Below are 10910 nucleotides of genomic sequence, written 5' to 3'. Positions count from 1 at the left end.
ATCAACTCCCCATCAAGTGAAGAAACTACTCACTCATTGTAAATAATAAATCCATAACACATGAAAAGGAATTAAAAGGAGACATGATTATTTGAATTGAAATTGAATTAAAAAAAAATAATCCTTGCATTAAATAATCATAAAAGTATCTGAATGACAAAATTGAACAAAACAAAGAACATGGAAGAATAAAATCAAGTTGAGAAAACGAACTAGAATGACGAAGTCTTGATGAGGAAATAACCCTTCTCAATGTTCCAATGCTAAGACCAATTGAAAATTAAAACTCTAAAACCTAGAGAGAAAAACCTAAGGGAGTAAAACTAGATCTAAAAACTGTTAACTGTATAGAATGAATGTTCTCTTTTGTTTCTACATATTCTCCGACTCTAGTCTGCTGTTCTGGGCTGAAAATTGGGTCGAATTAAGGTCCAAAATCGCCCCCAACGAATTCTGCAGATTATGCAGAACGCACATGTCACGCGATCGCGTCATCCATGCGGACGCGTCATTCGCGTTTTTCCTTGCCACGCGTTCGCATCGTCCACGCTACCGCGTCGCCTGAGCTTTTCCAATCCGCGCGGCCGCATGAGCCATGCGGCCGCGTCACTGCGATTTGCTCTCCTTCGCGCGGTTGCGTGAGCCATGCGACCGCGTCACTTCTCGTTGGTTATCTCCTCAAATTCTTGTGTTCCTTCCATTTTTGCTAGCTTCCTTTCCAATCTCCAACTCATTTATGCCCTATAAAGTCTGAAACACTCAACACACAAATCACGGCATCGAATGGAATAAAGGAGAATTAAAAATAAATAATTAAAGTCTCTAGGAAGCAGTTTTCAAACTTGTAATAAATTCAGGAAGGAAATCTAAATGCATGCTAATTTAATGAATAAGTGGGTAAGGATCATGATAAAACCACACAATTAAACACAATATAAATCATAAAATAGTGGTTTATCAACCTCCCCATACTTAAACATTAGCATGTCCTCATGGTTAATTGAAGGAGATAAGGAAATGAGCATGAACATGTAGAAACTCATGAAATGCAATGCAAGCCTATATGTATATAAATAAATGCAACTATATGATTCTTGTCCACTTGATCAAAAGTAAATAAGCTCTTCAAAACAATTACAAATCAAATTCCACTAATTTTATCATTACACAATAAAACAGATAAAAGTGCAAGAAGATAGCTGATAAAAGCAGGGAACATGAAAATTCAAGCATTGAACCCTCACTGATAATGTATGTACGCTCAAATCTCTAGTGTATAGGGTGATCACTCTATCCTTCTCTAATCATGCTTTCTAACTTTTGTTCTTCTCCTAACCAATCAACAACAGTTAACATACTAATACAAACATCATGAGGTCTTTTCAAGGTTGTAATGGGGCTAAGGTATAGGTAGGGGTGTATATTTGGTCAAGTGAGCTAATAAATTGAATCTTTAATTAACCTAAGCTCCAACCTAACTTGTATTCAGTTAATGTAATCTTTAAAGTTTATACCTAGCTACCCAGAGTTCCCTTTTTCAATCCCTACTCATGTATCAACTTCGTATTTTGATTCTATCATATGTGCACTGATCTTTGAATTCTGAATTTAACATTGGGGTAATTTTGTCCCCTTATTTATTGATTTTTCATTTTTTTTACATTAAAATAAATAAAGCTTATCAATGCACATAGATTTTTCATTCTTATATTTTCACATGAGTAGGTATCCAAATTCCCCTTAAATTTTCATGACACATTCCCTTAACAACTTTTGTTCCCACAATTTCCCATACTTAACTAGCACACACAATTCTATCTTAAGCTAACCAAAGATTCAATTTGGGATATACAATTGTTTTTCGGCTTAAGTTTAGTAATGTGGTAAAATATCGAACAAATGGGATTTAAAGGCTCAAAGTGGTTAACAAAGGTAATTTAAAAGGGTAGGCTTAATTTGGATAAGTGAGTTTAAACAAATAATGGCCTCAATCATGTGCAAGCATGTAAATATAATAAATATTGGACATATAAGATAAAACAAAATATAGATCACAATCATAGAGAAGTAAACACACAGAATTAAAATAATTATGATTAAATAATGTAACCATACATAAAGGCTCAAATCTTTCACAGGTTGTGTGTTCTTTAGCTCAAATATTATGTTTCAAATACAACTCAAGCAAATTTATCATAAAAATTTTTGAAAAATTAGTGAAATTTTGTTCCAAAGATAGAGTCTTAAAAGAAACTTATTGTCTTTTCAATCAAGTAGAACATGCATGCAACTATCCTAACCTATGCAATTTATTCTATTTTATAAAGGAAAGAAAATCTAACTAACATATCCTAATTATTGGTGCTAGAGAAGAGAAATTACCTCCGGAAGTCAGGTACTGACTGACCTTCCCACACTTAAGGCTTTGCACCGTCCTCGGTTCCATCTGTTAGGAACAGGGGTGGGCTGGTAGCAGTATCTCCACAGTCGGGGCCGTCATGGCTCCCTGTGCTGGTGAAAGAAGTGGAGTTCGGGGTATCCGAGTCCTTGAAGTGTCCCTTGAGTAGCTCCTTGAGGTGTTTGAATCGGCGCTCGTTATGGCGCTCTCTCATCTTAACTTTCTGTTCTTGCCAATCCAACCGTTCGATTATTTGCTAGAGCAATACATCAGTTGTAGGTGCTTGTGGTGTTGAAGGAGGATTGTCTTCAACTAGAGCAGTAGGAAGATTTGTAGTGGCTGCTGGAAGTCTGAGGTATTTCCCGTTAGGGACATACTGATCATCCCGTGGAAGCACGGCTTTGGTGTCCCCAGCTCTGTAGGAGACTCTGGCTGCTGAGACAAGATCTGAGGCCATGGCAGGGAAAGGTAAATTGCCCGCAATTTGTACGTGTCCCATAGCATTCCGGATATGTCTTGAGAGATTCAGAGGTTGGTCTGTAAGGATGCACCATAGTAGAACAGCCATGTCCGCAGTGAAGGAGGACTCGTGGGTGCTCGGGAAGACGTAATGAGACATGATCTGTGCCCATACGTGAGCCTCCAAGGTGAGTGCTGAAGCCAAGATTCTCTTAGGGCGGGTACGGTGGTATCCGTAGATCCAACGGCTGCCAGGTAATGCGATGACTCCGAGAATGGAGTCCCAGTCAAATTGGTACCTCTGGCGCTTAAGTGTGGCTTCTTGAAAGGCGTCCATTCCTTCTGGAATAGGGGGAAGATTCAGAGCTTGTTGAATGGCCTCTTCTATGATGGGGACTTGCTTCTACCGGACATAAACAGACTACAAGGTCGGCATGTAGAAGTTGGAGTAGAACTCAACTACTCAAGAAAGATTGACCTGCCTTGGCTGTCTCCGTAGGAAACTCCAATGTCGTCGTTCAATTTGCGGCTCAACAAAGGTAGCAATATTGGGCAGGAGGATAAGAAGGTATTCATTGTTATAGTTTCTTTCTGCCAGGATAGGGAACATCTGCTCACAGTAGCGATTGGGAAATCGCGCAGTGTCCTTTGCTGGAAAGGCTTTCTCCTTTTCATCAACCTTTGTTATCCTCTTAACTCTTTTTGTTGAGGGCTTGACTGCGGTTGAAGAAGGCTCTGCCACTAATGCTCTTTTAGTTCCTCTTCTTGCTGGTGGTTTGGAAGTCGCTTTCTCCTTTCCTTTCTTGGTGGCCATCCTGAAAGAAGGGAAGAGAAAGTAAATTAAATTCAAAGAGATAGACAGCAAGGAAGGAAACGGAAAAGAGGTTGAAGGGGGCACAGTTAAATGTAAATGACATTAACACATGCTCTCGAGTACATATGAAAAGCAATCAATGGAAAATAGCTAGTGCAGATAAAAACAAGTGAATGCAAGGTCTTTATTGGCATGCTGGCAAAGGGCATGAGTAGCATAGACCAAGCAATACTTCGTAACAAACCATCATGTTTGTATTGACAATTAAATTCAATTAATAAAATAATAAGGGAAAGTTATGAAAAGCAAGCATTGAAAAGTATAACAACATAGAGAAGTGCATAACGCCATATGAGCATTTTTACAAACACATAGCATGCATGGTGAATAAGGTATAGAAAATATGAAGATGAACATGCAAGCAATCCCTTAAATAGAATAAATGTCAAACAATTTGCAACAATCCACAAGCATATAATGAGGGATGATGACACAAAAGAAAATTTCTAACACCATGTAAAAAGGGAAAGAAAAAGAAGGAAAATATGAATAATGAAAAGAGAAAGAAAAGAGAAGAAAATATTTATAGAATAATAAGAATGATAGGAAGAGGGAGGGGAGAAGACAATAAAACCTTGTTAATGGAGGTGAGAGAGATAGAGAGTGAAAGGTGAGATAGAAAGAGGAAGGGGGAAAGAAGGAATAAGGAGGGAAAAGGAAAATTAGGATTTGGAAGAGAGAAAGATAAGATAATCTGGTAAGTTAGGTTGAGCTGTGCGGCGCATGCGACGCGGCCGCGTGGGGCACGCATTCGCGTGGGCGCACTTCCAGTGTGGTGACGCGATCGCGTCGGTAACGCGGTCGCGTGACCCATGTTATGCGTCTGGCGCGAGTGCGGCCTCGCACCAGCACAACTCTCTGTTCAAAACGATTCAATTGCCAAATTGGGGTGACGCGATCGCGTGGGTCACGCGATCGCGTGAGGATGCGTCAGAAGATGGATGACGTGGTCGCGTTGGTGACGCGGTCGCGTGATAAGGATTGTGCTTCCAGCACCAATCCAGCATTACTCTTGCACAATATTTCAGTGTGCAGCCTTTTACGTCAGAAATTCAGGGCACACGACCGCGTGGAACACGCGGTCACGTGGGTCAATTTGTGCCATTGGCACGCCTCCAGCCACGCTCCAATGTAACTCTCTGTTCATTTATCTTTTTCTTCACTCCCCTTGTGACGCGGACGCGTCGCTGATGCGATCGCGTCGCGTAGCGAAATTTTTTTTTTTTAAAGAAATATAAAGACATGTAAATGCAAATGCACGAAAGTACTAATAAAGAGAGGAGTTATTGAATAGAAAAAACAAAGAAAAGAACGATCATACCATGGTGGGTTGTCTCCCACCTAGCACTTTGCTTTAACGTCCGTAAGTTGGACGCTCCACTAGCTCAATCTGCTGCTATGTGGGGATCTTCCAAGTGGAAAATCTCAAGCTCCTTGTTTTTCTGCACCTTCTCACCATGGTACAGCTTCAGGTGTTGTCCATTAACTTTAATAAGGTCAGAGCTTGACGGATGGCTTAGGTGATAAACTCCGTACGGCTCAGCCTTCTCTACTCTGTATGAACCTTCCCATTTTGATCTCAACTTACCTGGTATGAGCCTTAGTCGAGATTTGTAAAGAAGGACAAAATCTCCAGGTAGGAACTCTTTCTTCTTGATATGCTGATCATGTACAGCCTTCATCTTTTCCTTGTAAATTCTGGAGTTCTCATAAGCTTCTAGGCGAAGGTTCTCCAGTTCCTGCAGTTGTAACTTCCTTTCAGCTCCGGCTTTCTCAATTCCCATGTTGCACTCCTTAACTGCCCAAAAAGCTCTGTGTTCTACCTGAACTGGGAGATGACAAGCTTTTCCATAAACCAAGAGGAAGGGACTCATCCCAATGGGTGTCTTGTATGCTGTTCTGTATGCCCACAGTGCATCTTGCAGCCTGATGCTCCAGTCTTTTCTATGTGGCTTTACTATCTTTTGCAAGATACGCTTAATTTCTCTGTTTGACACCTCGGCTTGCCCATTAGTTTGGGGATGATAAGTTGTTGCAACTTTATGAATTATCCCATGCTTCTTCATCAATCCTGTTAGTCTCCTGTTACAAAAATGGGTGCCTTGATCGCTCACGATCGCTCGTGGTGATCCAAAGCGACATATAATATGGTTTTTCACAAAGGAAACAACAGTGTTAGCATCATCAGTGCGGGTAGGAATTGCTTCCACCCATTTGGAAACATAATCCACAGCTAACAATATATAAAAATATCCATTAGAATTTGGAAATGGACCCATGAAGTCAATGCCCCAAACATCAAAAATTTCATAGAAAAGCATATATTGTTGAGGCATCTCATCCCTCCTGGATATATTACCAAATTTCTGGCATGGGAGACAAGATTTACAAAACTCAGCAGCGTCTCTAAAAAGAGTAGGCCACCAGAATCCACAGTCTAAGATCTTCCTAGCTGTTCTTTGAGGGCCAAAATGTCCTCCACTCTCAGATGAGTGACAGGCCTCTAAAATGGACTGGAATTCTGATTGAGGCACACAACGTCTAATTATCTGGTCAGTGCCACATCTCCATAAATATGGGTCATCTCATATATAATATTTAGACTCGCTTTTCAGCTTGTCTCTTTGATGCTTAGAAAAATTTGGAGGAAATGTGCGGCGAACTAAATAATTAGCAACAGGTGCATACCAAGGGATTACCTCAGATACTGCTTGCAGGTTATCAAAGGGAAAATTATCATCTATAGGAGTTGAATCATCCTTAATATGTTCAAGGCGACTCAAGTGGTCTGCTACTAAATTCTGATTACCACTCCTATCCTTTATTTCTAAATCAAATTCTTGTAACAGTAGTATCCAACGTATAAGTCTTGGTTTGGATTCCTTTTTAGCTAATAGATACTTTAGAGCTGCATGGTCCGAATACACTACTACTCAGTACCAAGTAAATAAGCCCGGAATTTATCCAGAGCAAAAACAATAGCAAGAAGCTCTTTCTCAGTAGTAGTATAATTGGACTGGGCAGTGTCTAAAGTCTTAGACGCATAGGCAATAACAAAAGGATCCTTACCTTCACGCTGAGCCAGCGCTACTCCTACTGCATGGTTGGAAGCATCGCACATGATTTCAAATGGCTGGCTCCAGTCTGGTCCTCTCACAATTGGAGCTTGAGTCAGAGCAGTCTTCAGCTTATCAAACGCTTGTTTGCAATCCTCACTGAACTCGAACTCAATATCCTTCTGCAGTAATCTGGATAATGGAAGTGCCACCTTACTAAAGTCCTTAATAAATCTCCTGTAGAAACCTGCATGGCCAAGGAACGAACGGACTTCCCTCACAGGAGAGGGGTAAGGTAAACAAGAAATAACATTCACCTTTGCTGAGTCTACAGAAATGCCATTATTAGATACCACATGTCCTAATACAATCCCTTGTTTAACCATAAAGTGGCATTTTTCGAAATTCAATACAAGGTTTGTATGAACACATCTATCTAATACTCTAGATAATCCATCTAAGCAAAGGCTAAAAGAATCACCATAAATGCCAAAATCGTCCATAAAAACTTCCATACAGTCCTCAATAAGATCAGAGAAAAGACTCATCATGCACCTTTGAAAAGTAGCTGGTGCATTGCACAAGCCAAAGGGCATTCTCTTGTAAGCATAAGTCCCAAAAGGACATGTAAAAGTAGTCTTTTCCTGATCCTCTGGAGCTATATGAATCTGGAAATAACCTGTGTAACCATCTAAAAAGTAATAATGTGATTTACCTGACAGGCGATCCAGCATTTGATGAATGAATGGAAGTGGGTAGTGATCCTTATGGGTAGCTTGGTTGAGACGCCTGTAATCAATGCAGACTCTCCAAGCATTCTGAACTCGAGTTGCTATGAGATCTCCATGCTCACTCTTCACTGTAGTGACTCCAAACTTCTTGGGCACCACTTGTACTGGGCTTACCCATTCGCTGTCTGAAATGGGATATATGATACCTGCTTCCAATAGTCTGGTCACTTCCTTTTTGACAACCTCCAAGATGGTGGGATTCAATATTCTTTGGGGTTGACGGACAGGTCTTGCTCCCTCTTCTAAAAATATTCTGTGCTCACATACTTGAGGGTTGATTCCAACTATGTCTGCCAAACTCCACCCAATTGCCTTCTTATGCCTCCTCAGTACATCAAGTAACTGCTCTTCTTGTTGAGAAATCAGTTCCCTTGCGATAATGACTGGAAGCTTCTGCTCATCCTCAAGATACGCATATTTGAGATGTGGAGGGAGGGGTTTCAATTCTAACTTTTGATCATGGGCAGGCTCTGGATTATCTGGGGCTTGTGAAAATGGCGAAGTTCCTTCACTGTCAGTTAAGAGGGTCCCCACAGTTGGACCTTGTCCAGTGTGCCTCTCTTCAAACTCTTCCTTGTGAACTTCAGCTACACTTTCATCTATGACATCACACTAGAAGATAGAACGATTCTCTGGGGGGCTGTCAATGACTCCATTCAGATTAAAGATTACTATGCGGCCATCTATTTCAAAGGAGTATGTCCCTGAGAAAGCATCCAATTTGAATTTTGATGTCTTTAGGAATGGTCTTCCAAGCAGGATCGATGATAGCTTATCTGAATCATTATAGGGCATCTCCAAGATATAAAAATCAGTGGGAAATGTGAGCCCTTTAATGTTCACCAAAACATCTTCAGCAACTCCGGCCACGATAATAATGCTTTTATCTGCTAACACAAAACGAGCTGCCGACCTTTTTAAGGGAGGGAGCCTCAAAACATCATATATAGACAAAGGCATTATACTAACACATGCTCCTAAATCGCACATGCAATCATAAATTACTACATCACCAATAGTACAGCTAACTATACGAGGACCTGGATCACTACATTTTTCAGGTAATCCTCCCATTAAAGCAGATATAGAACTACCTAAAGGAATAGTTTCTAATTCATTAATTTTGTCTTTATGGATATATAAGTCTTTTAGAAACTTTGCATATTTAGGTACCTGCTGAATAACATCAAAAAGGGGGACAATTACCTCAACCTTTTTGAATATCTCTACCATTTTAGGATCGGGTTCCAGCTGCTTCCTGGGCTTCCTTGCAAGTTGTGGAAATGGAATGGGAGTAGTGCTTTCTGTGGTGCCTGCGCCTTTTGGTGCTTTCTCCTGTGGTTGAGCTATCTCTTTTTCAGCTATGTCCTATATATCCTCTTCCTCTTCAACATCTTCGATTTCTACCACCTCTTCAGCTGAGGCGTATTCTGGTGAGCTTGGTTCCTCCCGATTCTTCTCCTGCAGTGTGGTTCCGGACCTCAAGGTGATGGCATTAATGCCTCCCTTCGGATTGGGTAATGGTTGAGAGGGGATTCCAGTGGTGCTTGAAGGTTGGTTATTGGAATTTTGTGTTGATCCAAGCTGTGTCATAAAAGCTTGCAGAGTAGAGGTGAGACCATTCAGACTGGCATTAATACTATTCATGATGTTATTTTCCATGGTCTGTTGTCTTCGCTCAAAAGATTGCAGTAGCTCTTCATTAGAAGATAAAGAAGAATGGGTAAATTGAGAGGTCTGCTGTTGATTGTTCTGTGGTCCTTGGTTTTGCCTCAGGTGAGGTGCTCTGTAAGGTTGATTTTGCTGCCTGTTTTTATTATTATTCCACCTCTGATTTCCCTGATTATATCTGCCTTCTCTGTTATTGTTGTCCCTCCAATTCTGATTTGAATTGTCCTGCCATCCATGGTTATTATTTCCACTTTGATTGTACCTTTGGTTGGGGCGGTCATAGAAGTTGTGAGTGGATGCCACCATGTTGTCTTCTTGTTGGAGCTGCGGGCATTCATCAGTGTAATGGCTATAATCAGCACAGATTCTGCAAATTCTTTGTGGGACTAGTTGTTGGGTTTGCTGTGGTGGAGGAGGTTGAGCTTGCTGAGCTTGTTGTTGATTCAATTGCATTTGCTTCAGCAAGTTGGTCATTTCACAAATGCTTTGAGTTAAAGCAGCAGTCTCTCTGCTAGAGGATACTTCTGCAACGGCTTTTGAACGGCCTTGCTTCTGTCTGTGGTTTCTAGTAGATTCAGCTAAATCACTGATCAGTTGCCAAGCCTCATCCGTGGTCTTGTACTTCTTCATAGACCCATTGCTGGCACTTTCTAATGTGGTCTTATCTTGGGGCCTCATACCCTGTGTGATATAGCTGAGTAGCACGATCTTGTCAATCATGTGGTGGGGGCATACTTCCAGAAAATTATTAAAGCGCTCCCAGTATTCAAAGAGAGTTTCATTGTCATCCTGAACAATTGTGGAAATATCCTTCCTCAGTTTATCAGTGACCTCTGATGGAAAGAATTTCTCCAGAAACTCCTTTCTGAGTGTATCCCAGTTGGATACATTTGCCAGAGGTTGAGTGTAGTACCACTCCCTTGCTTTTCCCTCAAGAGAAAACGGGAAAGCTTTCAGCAAAATTGAAGTTTCATCAGTGCCATCATGCCTGACAGTAGAACAGGCTGCCTGGAAGTCTCTCAAGTGCTTGATAGGCTCTTGAGCAGGTAGGCCATGAAACTTGGGCATCAAATTTAGCAGTGCAGTCTTTATTTCAAAATCTGTAGCTACCGCTGGATGATGTGCTTGAAACGGTTGCATTGTAAAATCAGGGGCTCCTTCCTCCGGGATGGTAACTCTCCTAGCTGCCATGTCTTCTGCATGTAAAACAACCGAATCAGTAGAACGGGGACTGGTTTCTTCCTCAAGTTCACTTTCAGATCCGCCCTCAGAGTGGGCTAACCGGCGCTGTTCTCGCCTTATTCGTGAAATAGTCCTTTCAATTTCAGGATCGAATATTAGCAAGCGCGGATCAGGAAGTGAACGCGTCATTTGACGGAAGAAAACTGCAGCTTATAGTAGCAAAATAAAATAAAATGCAAAGAAATAAATTCTAATTAACAAAATTTAGCACTCTATTGCAACTCCCCGACAACGGCGCCAAAAATTGATGAGATGCAGAAGCTGGTGAATTAAAAATTATTAAAATGGTTATGTTGCAAATATAGTTCTTAACTCACCGAAAATCTGCCTATCAATTTAGAAATATGTCACATAGAGTTAAATTAAAAATTACTGGGAGTTTTAAGTCCCAGGTCGTCTCCCAATGAGTTGCAGAAAAG

At 40.9% G+C, this 10910-nt stretch overlaps 1 non-coding gene across 1 annotated transcript; it reads left to right on the top strand.

Annotated features, from left to right (window-relative positions):
- Positions 1-9963: 9963 nt before the first annotated feature.
- LOC112745312 (small nucleolar RNA R71) lies at positions 9964-10071 on the top strand. The gene has a single exon (XR_003173248.1). It is a non-coding gene; the product is annotated as a small nucleolar RNA R71 (small nucleolar RNA).
- The last annotated feature ends 839 nt before the right edge of the window (positions 10072-10910 follow it).

Source organism: Arachis hypogaea, chromosome 14, assembly GCF_003086295.3.
Source record: "Arachis hypogaea cultivar Tifrunner chromosome 14, arahy.Tifrunner.gnm2.J5K5, whole genome shotgun sequence".
NCBI classification, from domain to species: Eukaryota; Viridiplantae; Streptophyta; class Magnoliopsida; order Fabales; family Fabaceae; genus Arachis; species Arachis hypogaea.
This window is presented reverse-complemented; position numbering and strand designations above follow the sequence as displayed.